Source organism: Ricinus communis, chromosome 7 (genome assembly GCF_019578655.1).
Source record: "Ricinus communis isolate WT05 ecotype wild-type chromosome 7, ASM1957865v1, whole genome shotgun sequence".
Taxonomy (NCBI): domain Eukaryota; kingdom Viridiplantae; phylum Streptophyta; class Magnoliopsida; order Malpighiales; family Euphorbiaceae; genus Ricinus; species Ricinus communis.
Genome location: NC_063262.1, coordinates 18341387 through 18364725, shown reverse-complemented (window position 1 = coordinate 18364725; position 23339 = coordinate 18341387). Strand labels below are relative to the sequence as shown.

Sequence of the window (23339 nt, the reverse complement as noted above, 5' to 3'; positions counted from 1 at the left end):
TTGGTATTTATATTAAAAGGTATTTGATTCAGAGGTTTGATACAGCTGATAGTTGTTTCTCACTAAACAGCTATATTAAAGCGTTGATAAAGATTTAAAAAAACAGTAACTGATAACTGATTTAATTCAAACCAGCTGCCGATTGTATCTGTCACGACCCCACCCGTGGGCCCGTGACCGGCACTAGGGAATGGATAGGCTTAAGGCCACCGAAACCCGTAGTAAGCCTGATACTCACTGATTTAAACAAATCTCATCTCAAATTAATATTATTAAAGCCACAAATTATCTTAAATGCTACATTTTACATAAATACTTCGGTCTGCCAGAAAAACTAGGCGAGACCTGAAACTCAGAAAATTTATAACTGATACATCTACTATTACTACTGCGGAGAATCTAAGATTTACCAATTTACATACCAAATCAAATACATCACCCGATGATGAAGGAGTCGGGTTGAATAAGAGTCGCGAGAGGACTAACGATCACGAATCCGAAAAAAAATATAAATGGAGGTATGGGTCTAGAGTGAGTTAAAATCAAATAATCTAGGGACTATTGCTTCTTCTCGGAAAACATAGATTATTCAAATCGATATCAAACCATACTATAATCATACCCTACTATTTCCTTCACATAAAATATTAATCATTCAAATCAAAATATCAACCATGCACGTAAATACAATCCATATTATAATCATACCACAATAAATTAATAAATGAATAAATAAAAATATATTTTTACTTTTACGGGATGAGTGGCTCGGTAGAACCCTAAACTCCAAAATCTAGTAGCCATTCGGCTCTCTTAATCCAATAAGACTGGCGCTCCGAGAGCAATGCTCGACCAGGGACTTTACCTCCAGTCTGGTCACTTAAGTATCCAAATAAGAAATCTAGTAGCCATTCGGCTCTCTTAATCCAATAAGACTGGCGCCCCGAGAGCAATGCTCGACTAGGGACCTTACCTCTAGTCTGGTCACTTAAGAGTCGGGTTACTGAATAAGAGTCGCGAGAGGACTAACAGTCACGAATCTGAAAAAAAAGCCATAAATGGAGACTGTCAGTCTCGAGAGTGAGTTAAAATCAAATAATCTAGGGACTATTGCTTCTTCTCAGAAAACATAGATTATTCAAATCAGTATATCAAACCATATTATAATCATACCCTACTATTTCCTTCACATAAAATATTAATCATTCAAATCAAAATATCAACCATGCACGTAAATACAATCCATATTATAATCATACCACAATAAATTAATAAATGAATAAATAAAAATATATTTTTACTTTTACGGGACGAGTGGCTCGGTAGAACTCTAAACCCCAAAATCTAGTAGCCATTCGGCTTTCTTAATCCAATAAGACTGGCGCCCCGAGAGCAATGCTCGACTAGGGACCTTACCTCTAGTCTGGTCACTTAAGTATCCAAATAAGCCGGTGCCCAGAGAGCAATGCTCGACCAGGGACCTTACCTCCGGCAATTTACTCAAATCAGCCCAGAGAGCCATGCTCGACCAGGGCAAACCCATAAATATCTTATTACATGTCCATGATTATTACCGGTGCGCATGCGGTCCTGATGTAACCCATCAGGCGGCATGTTCTACAAGCCACATTTCCCAAATCGCAATCACCACATTTAATAAATATTATTGTCTAAAGAAGTCATTCAACTATATCAAAATAACGATTAACAATTTTAAAGTAAGACATCATGCAACTCATGTGGAAAACTGATAATATTTGATATTATTATAACATTATTAATAATAATATTTATATTATCTTCAATAATCCAGTGAAATTATTTATGTTGCGATACTAATAACCATATTATCCATAAACCTTCAAAATAACATATTAAATTCAGACTTAGCAATAGTGCAACGATTAAGTGACTTTAACTCACAGAATTGGGCGACCTCCTAGCTCTGCTCTGGTGCCTCAATTGGAGCGAGCCGAACAGACAGATCATCTAATCACGGAAAACAATTTATCAATACGCTGAGACAATCGATCATTAATCCTAGGTCTAGACTCCTAGGACTGACTGTCTAAGAATCTCGACTCGGGAGAATTCTACCGAAAATCCGGCAGAACCTCCCCTACAACACGAACATTACCCCCGTAAAAACGGGTCCAGGACCTGCCAGAAAAACACTCCAAATATCCAACAATTAAAACAACGGGAGTCGGGTCCCCAAACTTCACTATTTCCCGACTCCGCCACACAGCACAAAATACAAGGCAAGCAAACTGACAAACAATTATTTATGACTCACAAATATCATCAAATACTCAATATAATCCAATACACACAATTAAACTAAGAATTTCTAAAATTAATGGGCCAAAGAAAATTACCGAGACGCTCGATCGCTCGGTCGACTCGCCTCCAGCCGCCGAAGTCCGATCGACGATCTGAACACACCATCGGACTCACAACGACGCGCTGATGACGATCCCCGCTTTCGATTTTCCGATCTGACACCCGATCGTTCGGAGAAATTTGCGGACGATCACGGCCGTCGGTTTGCAAACGGAGCCCGATCGCCACAAAACCGGTGCTATCGCGAAGCTCGAGCTGAGGAGAGTCGGGATACGTCCTCCGATCGTCCATCCTCACGTGGGAGCTCGCCAAAAATCGAAAACACGGCCGCCACCACTGCCAACTCTCCCCGGCCACTAAAACCGGCTACGCCGCCAAAGGAAGCTCTCTCCAAGGGAGGCCGATCGCCACCGAGATCGGCCGACGGCCCAGCCGGCCGGTGCCACCGCGCGATTCCGCCACCACGCTTCTGAGCATTGCCATTGCCACCAAGACGCTGCCTCCGCCCGGAGCCGCGACGCCTGCAGTCCTCTCTCTCTCTTCTCTCTCTCTCTCTCTCTCTCTACCTTCTCTCTCCCCGATTCCATTTCTTTCAATATCGACATTAGGCCCCCGAACTTTTCCTTATTACAACTTGGTCCCTCAACTTTCTTAATTACTTACAATTTCATCCCGCAGAATTCCATTTTGACCCCCAAACTTCTTTTTAGCCTTTCAATTAAGCCCCTAACTATTTAATTTGGGCCAAATCCGAATTATTGAAAATACATAATTACAAAAATACCCCTGACCGACATATTTATTTACAAAAATACCAAACTCACAAATTTCCATTAAAACTCCATAAAAATAACATTATACTTTCAATCCTTATTCCAAAATAAATTTCCAATTTAGTCCTAACACACAATTAAATTAAATAATCAAATTCCAACTTAAAATTTAATACTACTAATCAATTATAATACCAATTTTTTCAAAATTCTTTTATAAAAACATCCTTTATAATTTCTTCCAAAATTTTCCAATATATAATTTTACTTATATAAATATGCATTTGGGAAAATTTGAATAACCAAAATATAATCATTTCTCAAATAATTTACTTGAATAATTTCTTAAAATTTCAAACTAATTGGGTATAGAAAATAACTCATTTATTTGATTAATATTAAATTTTTCATTAAATCATTTCAAATTAAACCCAATAATAATGAAGCTAAAATTAACTTAAATAAAAACTCATTATTAAATATATAAAAATTCAAAGATTATTACAAGATCGCATTTCTATTTTAGAATTTTTTTTCTTATGTTTGATAGTTTATTTGACTTTTTATTTATTTAGAAATTATTGTCCTTATTAAAACTTATCAACAATAAATTACTTTAAATTGATCTCATACAATTGAATTTTTATATTTTAAAATAAATAATATTATTTTAGAATTATTATTAATAATTAAATAATTATAATATTTAAAATTATGGTATTTGAAATTAAATTTTTTTTTAGTATTTAAATTAGATTTCTTGGACACTATATCTCCCGGGGAACCATCACCCCATTTGGAGACATATTTCCATTTCAACCAAGCAGCAAATGGACAAATCATTCTTGCCCGAAGATTCAAAGTTAAATGGTAAGATAAATTTAACCATCAAGAAAAATTATCTCTAAAGATGGTACAAAGTTTTCTTTCAAAGAATAACTTCTTGCCACCTCCGAAAGAACATATCACTTTCCTGACACAAAAGTCTTTCATTATTCCAAAGCTAACGGCGGCTCAAACAGAAGAAGATTTCTTACAATTGATCAAACAGTTGTCAGAAACCGTCTCTTCAAAAGGAAAATCTAAAGCTTCATCTTTCTCTTCCAGCACCAGCTCAGCAGCAATTGATTTAGATGGTGACTCGAACGAAGATGACTGTTTTGGAATATTTAAGCCCATCAAATGACATCTTTGTAAAGTCCTTGGGTTGAAAACCAGAAATTGCAGCCCAAAACAATTCTGCAATAGGCCAAATGCCCAATAATATATATATAAAAAAAAAGTCTTTTTAAAAGAGAAGAAAGAAGACAAATAACTCTGCACCGTTACTTTTTTAAAGTAAAAGATTCATCTCTGTTGAAGCATGACAGATAACTCCTGCAAAAGACGTGGAACCCTTCACTCCATTATTAAAAGCATCCAAAAGACGTGGAGTCCCTCATTCTATTATGAAGAGCAACCAAAGCAACATTTATGGAATCTCAAGGCTGAAGACTTCTATAAATAGAGGAGCTAACAAAGAAGAAGGTAGACGAAAAAATAAAAAGAAACTCTTGTATTCTTCAAGTTATACCATTAGAAATATAGTGAGAAAAGAGAGTGTGAAAGTGATAGTGAGAAACCACCTTCCTCTTGTATTCAACTTCTAAGTTATATTTTTTTTATTTAAATCTTTTATTTTAAAGTTTTTATTTTAAAATTTATTTTATTTCAAAGTTTGTATATTTAAAAGATTTGGCCATTGTAGATGTTCAATATATATATATATATATATATATATATATATTATTAATTTCAGTCAAAATAATAAATATAATAATATAATAATAATTATATATCATGTCAACAGTCCTTTCGTTTTCAGAAATAAAGAAAAGAATAAAGAAAAAGAAAGGAAACAAGCAACGACTACAAAAAGGTGAAGGGAAAGGTGTATCACGTGGGATGGGATTAATGGTGGATAGCACCATTTAGCGGGTTTGGTAATGAGGTTTGGAAAACTTCAGCTTCTTTCTTAGATGTGCTTTTAATTCTTTTTTCAATATCAAATTTTAAAAAGTATTTTATAAAATATTAAATTGAATATAATTAAATTAATTTTTTTTGAAATTATATCATTTTAACATTGAGAGATAATTTTGATTACATTCTTAATATGGATGGGTAGCAAACAACAATATAATCTTTTAACTCTTTATTTCTTTATGTGGATGCTATAATCGAATTTAATAGAATTAAGTTTTGATTAATCTAAATTTAATTCGTTTATTATCAAATTAAATTTAAACTAAATGTATTTTTATTTACAGTTTATAAGCGGAAATAAATCTAATGATTAAAAATTATAAATAAAAATAATTTATTAATTTATCAAAATTGTAACATATATATTTGAACTTTATAATTTTATTTATGATTTTATTATAGCAAAAGAAATTGTATAATATCTTTTATATCTATGATTAATAGAAATATAGGATCATAAATTTTATTAAATTATTAATAATATAGTTTACAGATTGTAACCTTAAACAACTGAATTTTGTTTAGTTTCAGTTCTAACTCATTTATAACTCTTATTGGACATGAGGATTGGCTCTCCTCTGTTCGTATCAAGGACATATCTATAAATTATTTATATCATCTTATATATATATATATATATATAGTAGACCAAATGTTTTTATGAGATTACACTTGGCGATATTTTATAAAACCACATCACGTAGAGTTTCTATAAAAAAATATATGTAGCTTTAATGTGATTATATAATGGTTATTATGATATTAAATACCAATCAAACAAAAAATATTTTTAATTAATTATCAAAATAAAATGATAGTTAAATATAATAAAAAAATTAGTGATTATATAATGCTATTAACTTACTATATATCAATTATTTTTGTATTATTTCTTATAATCATTAAATCTTAAAGATATTAAAGTAAAATAATAGCTAAACACAATTATTTTCTTATAATTTACTATATTTATAATCAAAATAAGATATTTTAATTCAAAATTTAGATAAAAAAATATCAATAATTACGCATTAGCATAAACAAATTGCTAATTTTAGTATAAAATTAAAAATACTAATTTCAGCGATACTATTATATTTTAAAATAATCTATTTTTTCCTTCTTATACTAATCTATTATATTTATGGAGAGATCATCGATAGATGAAAGTCTAGCAATTAATATATAAGTTAATATATATATCACATAAATTTATAATTATAAAAATACCTTATATAGGAGATGAAGAGAACAAAAGAGAATTAAGATTTTTTTAAAGGATGTTTGATTTAGAGATTTGATGTAACTCATAATTATTTCTCATTAAACAACTATATTAAAGCGTTTAATGAACACTTAAGAAATAACATCTAATACTTGATTTAGATTCAATCAGTTGATGATTGTATCATATATATTTTAGAGCTTTTTCTTATCAGCTAATAGTTGATTTAATTTATTTATTTATTTAGACATTGTAATTTTTATTAAAAATTATTAATAATAACTTATCTTAAGTTGATCTTATATAGTTAACTTTTTATATTTTATAATAAATAATTATTATTTTGAAATTATTCTTAATAGTTAAAGAATTATAATATCTACAATTATAGTATTTGAAATTAGAAATTTTTATTAGTGGAATTTAAATTTAAATTTCTACTTTCAAAATAATTTTAATAATAAATACAATTGAACTAAGAAAAATTAACTATAATATTTTTAATTATTATAAGTTACTTTTATTAATTTGTATGATTGAATATAATATAATAAAATAAAATATATTTTCGATAAATCAATACCATCAATGGTTATTTAATATTTTAACAGCAACCACTAATTAATTTTTACCAAATGATTTAATTTATCAATCATCAGCTCCAAGCTATCAAGCATCAGCTACCAACTATTAGCCATCAGTTACTAGCTGCATTGATCAGCCGAACCAAACAGATTTTTAATCAGAAAATTAGGACCTATTTGGTTCAACTCATCAATGTAGTTGGTGGCTAGCAGCTGATAGCTGGTATCCAGGGCTGATAAAAATTAACCGTTTGGTAGAATTTTATTAACGATTGCTGTTAGTATGTTAAATGACCATTGAATATGTAATTTATTTCTAAATATATTTTATCTTATTATATTATATTTAAGGGAAAAGGCTCAAATTTGCCCCTAAAGTATAACCTCAGGTACAGATTGGTCCTCTATATCTTTTTTAGCCAGTTGCACATAATATCTCGCCAAACGAAGTTCTTAAGCCCCTCTTTTGACCTGTTAATGATGGAGCTGAAGGAAGGAAGAAACTTCCGTTAAATGCAACTGAGTGTTCGATTGTATCCGAAATGGGCAAACTTTGTATCAAATCCATCAATCTCTGTAGTCCTCTTTCTTTAATTATCAGTGCTCGAAAATACTCGCCTGAAGAAGCTAGTATTGACACACAATGCGCTGCCTTTTCTCTCGCTAAAATCGTAGCACTAGTCGAAACAAGTAAATGAACAAGAAGTGGTACAACACCTTCTTCTACTATAGCCATCTTGATGTCCTCAATGCAAGCAACATCTGTAATAGCACCAACTGCATGCGTTCGAATAGCCTCCGATCCAGATCGACACGCCTCAATCAACACTGAAACACCTTCGTATACGGAAACCGCCTACCCATTATCTGGATCGGAAGTAATTGTCTCGACAGGAACTACAACCTTTTTTTTAATGACATATAACCTGTATCTAGGACTCGCAATAATGGTCCCAATCCTCCTTATTCAAACACAATCTTTCTCGCTTCAGTGGCCAAAACCGCTTGTTCTTGAATCACGTTATTGAAGTCCAGAACTAAACTAACTAAATACCTAATATTTTCCTCTTTCGCAATTAAACTGGTGGATTTTTCTTCTTTCAGGATTCTAACAAGTGAATCTAATGCTTTCTTTCTAAACTCAACCCCACCGATCTGCAATCTAGTAAAAACATCTCTAACAAAAAATGCTAGTTTTTCTCTGGTTGAACCTAGACCCAGATGCGAGAGAATAATGGCATTGGATTGATCAAGGACACCAAATTTTAGCAACAAATCAAGATTGTGAAGGTGGTTTGAGAGCTAAGAGGAAGCGATGTCAAGATCACTTTGGAAATGGAGTTTGCCGCCACTCATGGAGGAGAGAGAGTGGAGGCATTAGAAAGTCGAAAGAGTTGAAAGGAGGAGAGCGTGGAGGAGAGGGTTTTCAGACCAATGACTAGACAGTAACTCCCACAATTTTCAATAAATATTTTTTTATCAGAAGATGTGGCTAGCAGACGGGTCCCACTTCTTTATTAAGTTATTTCCACATGTGAGTCCTACTAACCGTTATATATACCAGCTCTTCAGCTCTGTTATTAACAGGTCAAAAGAGGGGCTTAAGAACTTTGTTTGGCGAGATATTATGTGCAACTGGCTAAAAAAAAACATAGAGGGCCAATTTGTACCTGAGGTTATACTTGAGGGACAAATTTGAGCATTTTTTCTATATTTAATGATACAAATTAATAAAAATAACTTATAATAATTAAAATTTTATAGTTAATTTTATTTAGCTCAATTGTATTTATTATTAAAAATATTTATAAATTTTTTTAAAAGTAGAAATTTAAATTTAAATACTAATAAAAATTTTAATTTTAAATACCTTAATTTTAAATATTATAATTATTTAATTATTAAGAATAATTTTAAAATAATAATTATTTATTTTAAAATATAAAAATTCAATTGTATGAGATCAATTTAAAGTAAGTGATTGTTAATAAGTTTCAATAAGGACAATAATTTCTAAATAAATAAAAAGTCGAATAAACTATCAGCTTCTAAGAAAAAATTCTAAAATAGAGCTGATAGAATAATTTTGTAATTATGTGTTTTTATTTGAAGAACAATGCTCTTTAAAATATTTTTGTCATTTAAAGAAATTGTAATGTTTAGGGCACAATTGAAAGAAATTGGTCCTTTATTAAGGCTTAACTCAACAGTTCATAATAAAGAATCATACAAATTTGTAAACCTAGCATCTCTAAGAACTGCTAAGATGAAAGTATCTAGACCTTCTCTGGTAAGGGGCTTTATTCCTACTTGGACAAGGCCTATATGAATGTATTTATAATCTTTTTCTTTATGCTTATGGAAGGTCTTTGGATTCAAAAGATAAATTTCTTCAAAATAAAGAATCATAAAAATTTGTAAACCTAGCATCTCTAAGAACTGCTAAGATGGAAGTATCTAAAGCTTCTCTAGTAAGGTGCTTTATTCCTACTTGGATAAGGCCTATATGAATGTATTTATAATCTTTTTCTTTATGCTTATGGAGGGTCTTTGGATTCAAAAGATAAATTTCTTCAAAAGGCTTTGAAATTTGAATATCTCTTTCTTCACTTTTGATAGTAAAATCAGTTTTGAAGAGAGGAAACTTTGAAAACTCATAGATTTGCTTCTTTTAAATCTTGGGTATTTTTCAATCATCAATATGCTTTGAAAAATCTTCAATAGTGATTTTCTCACTATTTACTAAACCTTTAGACCTTGAAGACTCCGAGATAGAAGAGTTTGAAAAAGAAGAAGATCTACAGAAAAAAGTTTCTAAATTCATTTTAAAATAAAATAAATGTGGACCAAGCCACCAGATTTACTGCCCTTAAATCAGACGGGACATACCATTATGCATAAATGGACAAGTTTGTTTATTAGAGATAAGATGCATATTAAAATAATTTTAAAATCTCTTATATGCAAATAATCTTCTCTTCCTAGGAACCCTGTAGGCTCTGATACCAAGAAGGGGAAAAAGGAGAAGACTAACAAGTTTCTGGTTGGTCCGACTTTTTTGCTACTGCTGCAATAACTCAAAATCTAGAAGCAGAAATCAACATGATTTCAAAAGATTTTCAAATCAATAAAAAGCTTTTACATGAAGATTTCTATTCAAAGAAAAACCATGCCAAAAATTTTAATTTTTTAAATATTTTCTACAAGAAAAATACAGTATCCAAGAAAGATACTACCAATTTTGCATACAAAACAGAATCCAAATCAGATTTTTGATTGGTTTCAGATTTATTGCAAAGAAAATAGTATTCTTTATCCTTTCAAAGAAAAACTCATTAGTCCTGTCACTGATATATATATATATATTTATAAAAGTGCGGAATAGATATTCAAAAAGAGAATTAAAATTTTTAATTTTTTTTTAGTTTAGATTCTTTACTAATTTATCAAATGCTTATAAGATAGTTCTGCATGATTTCTATTATGAACCTGAAGCTAACTGATATCTAACTAAGCTCAAAAAGCCTCCTGTTAGGTACTTACAACAATAAGTCAGTTATTTCAACTGATACCTCAACTGTTGTAACTTGTAAGCTCTTGCAAATTATATGAGTAATAGGACGCAATAAGAAAGCTATCTGATGTTTCTTTTGAAAACAGTTAGATATTTAAATAATAGATTTTCATTTTTTTAAGATGTAATAGAGAATTAAAAAAGTATATAACAATATTAAAAATCTGATGGATTGCAAGTTAATAAAGATCAACACCAAGGTTTATCCTAGTTCGGTACTAAGACCTACATTTAGTTCTTAAGGATTGCACTTTAAGATTGTCTCTATTATTTGACTCTATTAATGGTTAGAGATTAAGCCTTACAAAGTTTTGATACTAAGACACCTTATAGAATCTTAGATATCTCCTCTCTGACTAACCCACAAAAGTTATTAGATTTGTGTCAACCTCTTACTTGCTTTCTTAGGTGCAAATGGACCTCTCATAGACTTTTAGAAAGGAGGTTATGTTACTTTACAAACCACAAGCTTTAACATGAGGTGCTTAGAAACCTTACAAGAGATTTTCTCTTTTGAAAGTTCAGGCTCATTCCCTTCATTTCCTGGGCCCAAAGCAGTGCAGTCTTTATTGGTCAAATCAAGAATTTGGGGCTTCTTGCTACGCTCTTAACTGATGAAATTAGTTTTTTTTTTTAATATCTAAAAAAGAAAGAGATTGAATTCAACGTTCGATTCAAAGAAGTGCGCTTGGCCCCCCCGCTCATGAAACGGCTCTACTGTAATGGATGGCAGAGGGTCCGTAGGGCCATTGCTTGGCTGGTTTCTTAAGTTAATTGGGTCACAATAGCTGGTATGAAGCAAGAAGGAAGAGAGAGGCCTGTTCACAAGCTTGATGTTCAAAAACCCAGGATCAGAGTCCTTCGCCCTAGAACTTGTAACTCTATTTTCATTGGGCGTACCTTTCGCAAAGCTATGTCATATTTGAAGTAGAGTGAGACCTCTGTCCTGCTTGAACTTGAACTCTCTTGTCGAAAGGAAAGCTAAATGATCGGGCTTGGCTTCCAACCAATGCTTCCCCTCCTCTTCCTCCTATACGGATTATATGCAATTTTAATGCAAGGAAAACTCGCTTTGGAATATCATAAATGCAAATACCCAAAAATAGAAGATGAAGATGAAGAGTGATAAATTCAATTCTTAAGAGTTTCAGAGCACAAATGCTAATTTTCTTTATTGATTTAGTAGGTGAAGCCTTTTATATATAGAGCAATGAAAAAAAGTAGTTGTTAGAGACATTTCTTAAAGAGTTTAGATATATGCATAAAGAAATCTTTTTAAAATTTACTTTAAAGAACTTTACAGCTGCTGATTTAGACATCTGACACACTTTACAGCTTTTTGTCAATAGTCAATGGAAGTTATCAGAAAAAGTCTATTACTGTAGCAGACAACTAAAGTTGACACTGTGAGGTTGCTTTTACTTCACCTATTAAAAATTATCCATTTAGACACATGTGAGGAAAATGTAAGTGCTTGAAAAATGATGTGTTAGACTAGATAACAGATAGATACCTTAAAAGTATTGAATGAATGTCTAATCCAAAATAGATATCTCAAAAATATAATATTAAAGGAATTAGAATTTTTACTTTCTAACTCATTTTGGAAAATCAAATAAATTTTTTCATGACTTAATCAAAAGAAGATTTGAAATTGTAGGTGTGCAAGAAACTCAATTTGCAAAAGCAGATTGATCCATTTAACAAGATATATAAGACTACATATTTCTAAATGGAGATTGTTGACACATAGACTTCTGTTCAGGCATCTTTTTTTTCCTTTGATTAAAGTAGATGTCTGATGAAACTTTCTACTTTGCTAATCATCTGATTAAATCTACTATGTACCTGCACTATTAGATATTCATATATATAGTATAAAAATATGTAATGTTTTGTTATCATCAAAATCTAGATTATTAGCTTTTTAAGCTAACATTCTCCCGTTGTTGATGATGACAAAAAAATAGACAATTTGGAAAGCAGGATACCCTTCAAATTATTTGTAATTTACATATTGTAGAAGTCTAACTGTATAGTTAGATATTTGTACCTACAAGTGAGGTAGCTGAAGACAAAAGTATGTATCCAATATCAACATTCCAACACATTTGTAAGACTTATAAAAGATAAAACAACCGTAGCACACTGGCAATGGATTAAAAACAAACTTGTTCAAGTTGTTATAAGGCATGCTCCCCGAGCAGATGCCTATTTGTCCCTACAATAAAAATTCAGGATAGCTCCCCCTGAGCATATCCACCGTGCACATATATTTCTCTCCCTTTTTATCATCAACAGGAAAAAAGGATACTTAGCATTCACAAATCAAGATTGTTCAAATTGTTGAAGGATTTTTAAAAAGGCTTTGATTGTTCAATTGTTAAAAAAGATTTTTAAAAAGGCTTTTGAGATAAAAGAAGAAGAGATGAAGTAATAGACTTGGAAGATGGGCTTAGACAGATTTATGCTTGCTTTCCCTTTTTAGTGGTCTTGGAGACCTTGTCGCTTCTGACACCCTTCTCTTATGTCCGTTGCTCTACAAGCTTGACCATCTCAATCTTAATCTTCTTTCCCTATCTCTCTTCATCGTTGACCAGATTCTCGTTTTCATATGCTTTTCCTATCTTTTTCTTTACGGCATCGGTAGCTTCCTTAATAGATATCTTCTCTGTCCGAGATGAGAGGCGCATAACTCCTTCATTTATGTCAGACATCTCCTTCCACATTGATGCCTGGCTTTCATGCTCATTCTAAATCCTTTAGCTACCACATACTTAAACTGTCGAAACTCTTCTCTTAAGCTCTTTTCAAAGTTACTAATAGTCTTTTCTAAATCAGTCTATTTCTGTTGGATCTCTTTCAACAGGTGATAGACATCTGAGCTAGGATCAAGATCCATGCACAGTTGTTGGTTTGACAATGTAGTCAAATGACTATTAAGAGCAGCAATAATCTCATTCAATAGATTGCCGATTGAATTCTGGTCCCTCGAAACAGCAATACGAACGTTTGCCTCTGCTTTGCTTTTTCTTTCTGTTTCTTCTCGTTATTTTTCAGTCAAATCAGAGCTCTTTTCTGAATCATGTGATTTTTCTTCCTCATTATTATATTTCTTATCGGTGCTAGATGTTTGACTTTTTGTTCCTTCAACTGGTTCCTCTTGGGCATCTGACGATTGCTTAACAGTCTCCTCTTTAACCTTTTTGAGCGTTTATTTTCCTGCTAACTCTTACTGCTCTAGTCTGGCCAAAAAGCCCTCATTCAAGTCAATCAATTCTTTGTTTCTCTCTTCTTCAGATGCTTAAACCTTTTCGTCAGATTTTTCCTTCTCATCTACAGATTTCTCTTTCTCATGTTCCTCATTATCTTTTTGCTATTATTATTAGACCCCTCATCTACTAAACTTAGATGTCTCTTTGCTCTAGTTTTCCTCTTTCTTACTTCACCTGCTCCTCCGAGAGTTTCTCATTGTGTTTTAACCAAATCAACCTCGTCATTTTCTCTATAGTTACTGTTGTTAATAGTGAATTTTCCAAAGACATCACTTGATTTCAACCCTGTTCTATCTTTAAGAGGAACACTAAAGTGCTTAAACAACATAGTAAGGTACATGTTGTAAGGCATTCCACTAGTAGGGTTCAAATTTGTCATTACATTCAGTAGCAGATAAGGAGGTTTAATTTTTATTTCTTAACTATTGGCACTTAATTTTTAAATCTAGTTCAATGATATAGTCTAAGCTGCCCATCACTGGAATAAAACATTGAGTATGAACTTAGGCAACATTGTACCATGAAGACCATTGTTAGTATAGAATTCTTTACTAGGGGCTGGTTGATTGGCTCTTAGCTGTTGGATGAATCTCTTCTTGTTATATCTTGGAATATCTTTATTGCTGGTGTATTCAGGATTATTTCTCTTTCTACTGGTAAACCCAGAACATTTTCTATCAAAGTTGGTGTGATTTCCTTTAGCTCGTTATTAATACTCACCCAAACTAACTCTTCTGTCACTTTCATGATTGATCTGTAGAACTCGAGTGTAAGCTCCTCATAAAATTTTTCTTTGTTATGAATAAAGTAGAACCCAACCTTGAAATTCAACCCACTCTTAAGCTTTATAGCCTTATTACCGAATATCTTCCAATTAAAAACTCTAGGTTACACCATCTAATACTTGTATGCACAGATGGAGATCTTAAGAGCTTGAGATTTCTTTTCTGTTTTCGATTGTTTAGTTGAGGTAGTGGAGGTGCTGGAGTCTTTTGCTTTTCTGGCCATTTGTGTGAAATGAGTGAAGAAGAAAGGTTTTCTTGTTTAGCATAAAGAAGGATTTAAGGATTTAGAGATATGTGAGAGAGAGAAGTAGGGAATTTGAAATATAAGGCTTGAGAGAGAGAAAGAGAGATTGAGATAATTAAATAATGAGAAGATAAAGATTCTATTTTCTTTTTTGAAATGGAGATGGGGATACGAGTCTCAAATACTCAACAATTACTCCTATTTCAAATTTGATTCTTGACAACCATTCCTCATTTATCGTGCACCCAGTCTTGTATATTTGTGTCAACTTTCCCTATCTTTCCTAGACCTATCAACTCTTTTTCTCTGCTTTTTACTCAACCATCAAGTCATACTCATTTTCTTTTTCTTCACGTCTTATATAAGCCACGTTTGAGCACCCATTTCTCAAATCTAGATATAAAAAAAATTAAAAAAATGGATAATTCTATTTTGGTATCAAAACTTGTCAAAAAATAACAATTGAATGGTTGAACTTTTAAGACTAACAATTAAGTGTGGAAACCTATAAAAAAATAATAAAATTGTGTTTTTAGCAGGTCACATATTATATATACCAATGTGTATGTTAAATGAGATGAAAATAAGAGATATGTAGTAAAGATATGTTATAAAAATAATAAGATAATAAACTTGTCCATCACATACAAATGTGTTTTTTACCAAGTCATTAGAGTTTTGTAGTACAATGAATATTAGGATTCATGAATTGGAGATTAAAGATTAAGACTATTAAATTGATAAATAATATAGGTTAAAGAAAAATCGTTGTATGAGATAAAATTTATCCTAAGGCTATATCACTAATGAATCCATTTTTATTTTTAATGTATTTAATAATCTTTGTTCTCTCATCTATACCTATAAAATTTTAAGGAAAACCTAAAAGTCACATGCTAAAAACACCACTTTTTTATTTCTTTTACAGGTTGCTATACTCAATTGTTAGTTTTAAAAATTCAACTACTCGATTGTCACTTCTTAACAAATTCAGACACTAAAAATACAATTATGCCTTATGAAAAATCTGATGAAGAAAGTTACTACTTCTTTTGGCTCTCGAGAAGTTAAGGACGGTGAAACCCTAACTAGGGATACAAGTGATTAAGACAAATAACATTTTCTAAAATCAATTTGGACTAAATTTATTTCAATAATTTTATTTAAAGTCAAAAAATACTCAAAACGATAAAATAATCTATGTTACTAGCCAGTCAGGATGTGGCTCTACACAGAGTCGGTCGACTCAGCCGACCAGCTATATGTAAAGCTGATTGCCTCTAGGTTGGCTACTTTTGAGAATTTTTGCAATTTAGTCCTTAAGCTTTCTAATTATTTCAATTTCACTTTGAAAACTTAATTTTTCTATCAGTTTTTGATAAACTCTTTAATTATTTAATAATTATTGGTGATTTTCACTAATTAAGGTGATGTATATCTTGAATTCTAGAATTTCCTCATTCTTTCTTTATAAATAGAAAAGAAAACCCTAGCTCAAGGGGTAACAGTTCTTGGTAAAGAATGACCAGTAAGCTTTCTATCCAAACATGCTAGGATTTCTAAAAATTAAATACAAAAATCTTAAACACTCTAGATACCTACCCGAAGAAAATAGGTTATTAATTAATAAAATTGAAAGTGGGGATACACAAATAAGGATGTTGGCTTTCGGATCCGTCTCTGGATGTGGCAATGCTTCCTTACAGAATTTAGTTATGCCACTCAATTAGAAAAAATATCCTAGTGATTTACCCACTGGCAACTCCCTTTCTCTACATTAGTCTCTGTGACTGATAGGCTATTTATGTAGCTCCAATCTAAGGCAGTGAACCTATCGATGCAAACTAGCATTAATGGCAAGTATGAAGCTCGTATTCTTGGAAAAGTGTGATCCTAGAACTACTGAAGCGTCTTATGTTATCTAACCTTGATAAATCGATGAAGTTGCTATTCTATAACTAGATGCAAGCTAAGTGATTATCTAAATGTCAAACAGTTTGAAAGGATTTTGTGAAACAATCAAGGGAAAAAGCAAATCCAATGGGACCTAAGCTAGTTGGATTTTAGTGAAGGTAGAGATTATATTGATTACTAATTGTGATTACCCGTGAGCGAATTCTAAATTAAATTTGATTTCCCTCTCGAGAAAATCGAATCCCTAAACCTAAGAACCTAAACGATGGAATCTCTTCCTAACGATTGATTTTAGGTTAGCCTTAAGATTGAATCCACTACTATTAAGAGTTGTTAATTCTTAATCCGGCTAGTCAATTACCCTTATCTCTAAGTGATCATTAATTAGTTCTTGCTATTCAAATTTCTAATTACTAAATGAACTTCTCAATTACATAAAGCAATCTAAACACCATAACTCACAACGTCTCATGAATAATATGATTTCTCATTAATAATGAAAGCAAGAAGAAAACAAGCATTGATAATCAAAGTCTTATAAACATTAAAATGCAATCCAACAACATAGGAACCCTAATGGGTTCAACAATTATAGCTATTCATGCTAATAAGTAACACAAAGGAACAAGCATAGAAAAGTAAATTGAAAACATGTACACCCTTCTTCTTCAAGTCAGATGAATAGCCTTAAATCTCCAAATCTAAATGATGAACCCTAAATTGCCTCTTGAATGCCTCCAAATCCACTCTTGATCTTCAACGCGATGTTTAACCCAATGGAATCCATCCTTCAATAGGCGAAATAGTCTCCTAAAGTCGAATATCAAAGTCTGGAAAAGGGTGGTTCGGGCATGTATGTGAAAAATCAAGTGGGAAAATCGAACCCTAGCCAAATAATTGATTTTGCCTATATAATTATCGCAGCACGGTCGTGGTCAAGCCTGTGCTGATCGTCCATGACGTGCTGGACCTTCAAGTCCTACATATTAGGTTTCCTTCCTGGCCATCCCCTCACTGGTGCTGAGCCATCACGGGCCGTGATAGAGGTCGTGGTGGCCTTGAAAACTGTGCTAAAATGACACTCTTGAGGATCAAATGTTGATGGTTCAGCACGGCTAGAGTCCAGGTCATGGTCAACCTTGAAATGGTAGCCCTTGCTCAATTTTGATGGATTCTGGTCCATATTTACACGTATTTCCCTCGACTACGGATAATGTCCATCGATAATCACCTGAAACATGAAAGGAACCAAAACACAGGTAATTCTGGCATAAAACAAGATAAGTATGCACAAATTAAAAGTAATTAGGCATATAAACATGTATAAAATAATGCATATCAAATCACCCCACACTTAAGCTTTTGCTTGTCCTCAACCAATCAATAACTCAATACATATACAAGCAACAATCACCCCTCAAAATCCATGCTAAAATTCACAACTTAACCTTATTCAACATATAAAGAATGAAACTCGAGTAGCTAAATAAATCATACACCTTCAAAGAAGAACTATAGTAATACCATCTCGAACTACAACTTATATAACAACTCAACATTAAAGACCAGGAACCATTGCCTCACAAGAATCTCTCAAATCACTCACAGTGTTTATAGGTAAACAAGAAAATTCCCTCAATATAGCTGTACAAAACCTGTTTACCATAAGCTTGCTCCTAAATCTCATCTTTGCTACTGCGAATAAATGAATACTAAAATCAAAGGGTCTTTACAAGGATCGAAATGTGGCTAAGGTAAAGGTAAGAATATTTGGATAGAAGTGTAAAGTATACTGAAAGATCATGTAATTATTTAGAATGAATGCTTCAGGAGTTGAATGCCAAGACAACAAAAATACTCACTAAGCCTTATTTGAAGTAAAGGATACTCACAAGAATTAAATCTCAAAGACAAAAGAGCTAAGGAATAAGTCAAAATTTTTTTCTTTTTCTTTTTATTTTTTTAGCATATATATATGCCACAACAGCTTACACAAGAGCTGCATGATCACTGACATAAACAACGAGAACAATTATCCAATTTGAATTGAAGGGAGCATCAAAGAATGATTAAAAAGACTAAGTGAATTTACAACAAAATTAGGCACTATGATCACATAAAAGAAGAAGATAACACATAATTATTTAGTATACAGGATGAAAGAAAAGATAAATGTATAGAATGGTGTATGTGTAGTGTATAGGTGCAAATCAAGAAGAAAAGGTTAAGGCTTAAAACTGGCTGACTAATGAAAACAAAGGGTAGCCTTTTAGCCAGATGTGGTGAATCCTAAGTTGCCCAAATCATCTAATGGTATTCAAAAGTTCATGTAACCTTAACAAGTATTACAGAGCAAATTATAGAAACAACATTAAGTACAACACACACTCGAACAAGAAAAATCATGAGCACAATTTGTAATGAATGCTCAAATTTTGGTTCAAAAACTCACGTCTGAATTGACTAAAATTTACAATTGGTTCCCAGACTTATCAATTGAATCATCACATAAATTGTATAAGACATTGGCATAATCAAAGTTCAAAGATAAAGTTGTAAATTTGCAAGGAACACAAGCAACACCGGTTTAACCTGGCCAAATTGACATATTGAATATAGTGAAATTGCTTTCCAAGAACAAAACAATCAATTACTAGTGTGTGAATTAAGTCATTAATTACAAAAGAATAACTAAGCTTAAATTTCATGAATAACCTAGGTCCTAACATCTTAAGAATAGTCCACTATCATTGCCTAAACAATTAAGGGGTAATAAAACCACAAATGCCCACCCCACACTTGAGTATAACACTGCCCTCAGTGTTAGAAAAAAAATTTGGGTATATAACATAGCTAGCACATAAGAAGAGTGAAGATCATATTAAATGTACATAGCATAAAGGCAAAGCAAAGTGTTCCACTAAAATAACATAAGATGAAAGAAAAAGAAAGAAAATAAAATAACATGAAAATGCAAAAAGAAACGAAAATAAAATAAAAATAAAAATAAAGAAATAAAATAAAAAGGAAAAGGAAAAGAAATAGAACACAAATTTTTATCACTGCTGGTAGTCTGCCGAAGGCACATCCTCACTGGCTCGATCGGCTAGAGGGTGAGGAGTAGAGGAAGGCACTAGAGGAGGGGGCGGTAGTGGTGGCACTGGATCCGTGAAGCAACTTGCTAGATCAAACTCCATGTCATCGATGAATCACTGATTTTGTGCTCCAGAATTTGCCATCTTTTGTATCTGCTCCGCCATTAGGTACGTCTAGGTGGCCTGCCTATCCAGTCCATGCATAAGCTACTGGAGCATATCATTTAACCCCTGGAACTATATCCTAGTCTCAAATGCATACCGAATTGTGGAAGTGACATTGAGAACTCCCTTCCTCCAAGTCTGAAGTAAACTACATCAGGCTGATGCCAGCTTGTGATTTGTTACTGTAGGAAGAAGGTGCTGAGGAATTCAATGGTGAGCTCGCGGTAGGTAGGCTCAATGATGTTGAAGAATCATGCATAAGGCGGTGTGTCGAACAGTTTATGAACATCCTGAGCCAATCCCACTCTCTTCAAGGATACAAAGTCAATGCATCGTTCGACCATTACTTGCTTCCATCTCATGACTTGGAAGCGGCTCTTCTTATCAGCATTTTGAAATGTCCATAAGGGATGTCGACTAGGTGCGGGTGGATTTACAGCTGCTATTCTTCGTGCTCGGACTAGTTGCTGTTGTGGTGGGGTGCTCGTGCTGATGCTGGTGAAGGTGAAGTGGAAGAAGAAGTTCCCTCGCCATGCGAGCGCTTGCTACTTGCAGCGCGTTACAGTTGCTTTCGACGGCATTGATCTCGGTCCCTCATATTGCCTAATATAGTCAATCATTAGTAATCAAACAAGAAATCAAGTTAACATAAATTACACTAAAAATTTAGCAGCATAACGGTTATAATTTGATTAACAGAAAACTTTAGGCTTAAGACTACGACTAAAGCCTCAATTTCCTGCAGAAAACTAATTCATAATAGCATTCCAGCCCATAGTATTACGCATAAAATAAAGAGAATTTATGCTATTAATTTATCAAAATAGAATGCCATAAATTAACTTTACTGCTCCCAAACCCCACACTTAGCATGTCATTATTCAAAATCACACGAATACAGCAACTAATCTGAGCTAAATATAATCCAAATTAAACTCAAGCAGCGTAAATAAAAATAAAATAAAACAAAAGAATAAACTAATCAAAGCAATAAATATGGACAACTACTAGAGCATATCAAAATGTCCTAAATAACAAAAAAACCAAATTTAAGCAAATAAAAGCAAAAGGCGAAGAAACTTACTTGAAATTGCCATGACAGATAAGAAAAATCGAGAAGAAGAAGAAAAGAACCTTAGAACTTTAGAGAGAGAAAAGTTGGAAGAGGTTTGAAATGGTTTGCTTTTATAGTCACGGGGGTCAGCACAGGCGAGGGCATGGCCGTGCTGGTTAACATGTCATGGGCTCGGCCCGTGCTGAACTCTAAAGCGTCCTCCATGTGCAAGTTCACCACGGGCGAGGGCGTGGTTGTACTAGTCAAGACGACCGGTGTGTCTTTGCCGGTGCTGCCAAGCTGTGAACAGATTTGAGTGGGAGCTACGTACATGTCCATCACGGGTAAGGAACAGTCACCGACCCGTCTGTCTAGTGTTGCAGCCTGTGGTGGCCTCGAAAGCTGTGGTGGAAGACCGATTTTCCAAACTGTATATGTGCATGTTCATCACGGGTAGGATTCCAGCCGTGCCGATCAGCACAGCCTGATGATCCAACCCGTGATGCCCACAAAAACCGTGGTGGACCACTGAAATCCAAGCTTTTCTTCGACATCTTGAACCGCTAAACTTCCTACCTGCATTCAATACACATACGTACACATTTAGGCTATAATTCAAGTAAAAATGTATCAAACAGGGAAGTTCATCTTCACCAATCACCAAAAATTGGACTTAAGTTATTAAAACCCTAGCTTCATATGATTAGGTTTAGTCACTAAGCAAGTGCTCTAGCTACCATCAAACATGCATACGAATAATAAAATAAAAATAAAAACGTAAAGCTAAATATGGGAATGCCTCCTAAAAGCGCTTCTTTTTGGTTCCCGAGTCATTCAGCTGGACTCTATGATAACTCCATTCATGTGTAGGTTTCACATCTGCTGCGATTTAGCTGCCAGTTTATGGATCCTTAGAATGTCAGCAGTCCTCCAAGCAACCGCTTTTAGGTACTTCCTTCGAGTGGGCAATGTCCTTTCCCTCACCTTGGTTGTCAAGTCTGCTGCTAGAATGATAGGCAGCCTGTTATCCTCATCCATATGCGCATAGTCAAGACGCTCCGGAAGCTCTTTCCGATCAAGAACCAGGGATTCCTCAAGTGATGGCCTCAACTTCTACACACCTATCCTGTCAATCATAGTAAACTCATCAGTATTTTCGCTTGGCTCATTTGCTAACATAAATTCAAGCTGCTTCAACACTTCCTCATTTGACAGCTCATGCTTTTCTCCCCTTGGCAAAGTGACTTGTAGAAGGTCTTCAACTAACACTTCCTACAACTGTGTCTCAATATCATCGTCAATTATATTGACAGTGTACACAACATTATTATGATCTAAAGACTAGCTTCTGGGATTATGCAAGTCAAAGGTGACAGTCTCATCCCCTACCCTAAGTTTTAACTTTTCATCACAAACATCTATCATTGCCCTAGATGTTGCAAGAAAAGGTATTCCTAGAATTAAGGGTACACTACTCTCACCATCCATGTCTAAGATCACAAAATCGACAGGAAATATAAATTTATTTACTTTTACCAGCACATTCTCTATAATACCCCTAGGATACTTAACATATCTATCAGCTAATTGTATACCCATCCTAGTGGGATTTGGTCTTTCCCAGCCCCAATTTTACAAACAAACTATACGACATTACATTAAGTCCAGCCCCTAAATCAGCTAAGGTATCATTGATAAATAAGTTACCTATAACACAAGGAATATTAAAACTCCCTAGATCATGTCGCTTTTTCGATAACTTATTCTGAAAAATTACTGAAGATTCCTCATTTAGCGTCACGCATGCTAAGTCCTCAAACTTCCTCTTATTACTATGAATCTCCTTTAAGAACTTCGCATACCGAGACATCTGCGAAATAACTTCAACAAAAGGTAAATTTATATGCAGTTGTTTAAAAATATCTAGAAATTTACCAAATTGCTGCTCGACTTGTGCCTACTTTAATCTAGCAGGGTACGTGATTTTAGGCTGGTATTCCCTTAATGGAATCTCCTTTCCCTCTTCCTTCTCTAGTTCTCTTGCCTTGGTAGCTTCAGCTTTCCTGTTTGAATCTACCTGCACATCAACATTAGTGTTAGAAATAGAAGAAGGATCAGGAATAAATTTACCTGACCGCAACATGATTGCATTCACACATCCTCTCGGGTTGGGCTGTGTAGCTAAGCGAGTCCCACGCCGCCTCTCTCGTCCTAGAAATCGGCCTATTTCGAGTCTCAATCGAATGGAGGCTTGTTGATTCCAAGTCCCCCGTCTGGTGGCTC

General features: G+C 33.4%; 1 pseudogene; it reads right to left on the bottom strand.

Moving 5' to 3' along the window:
- Nucleotides 1-7365: 7365 nt before the first annotated feature.
- LOC112534259 lies at nucleotides 7366-19939 on the bottom strand (annotated as a pseudogene).
- Between the last annotated feature and the right edge of the window lie 3400 nt (nucleotides 19940-23339).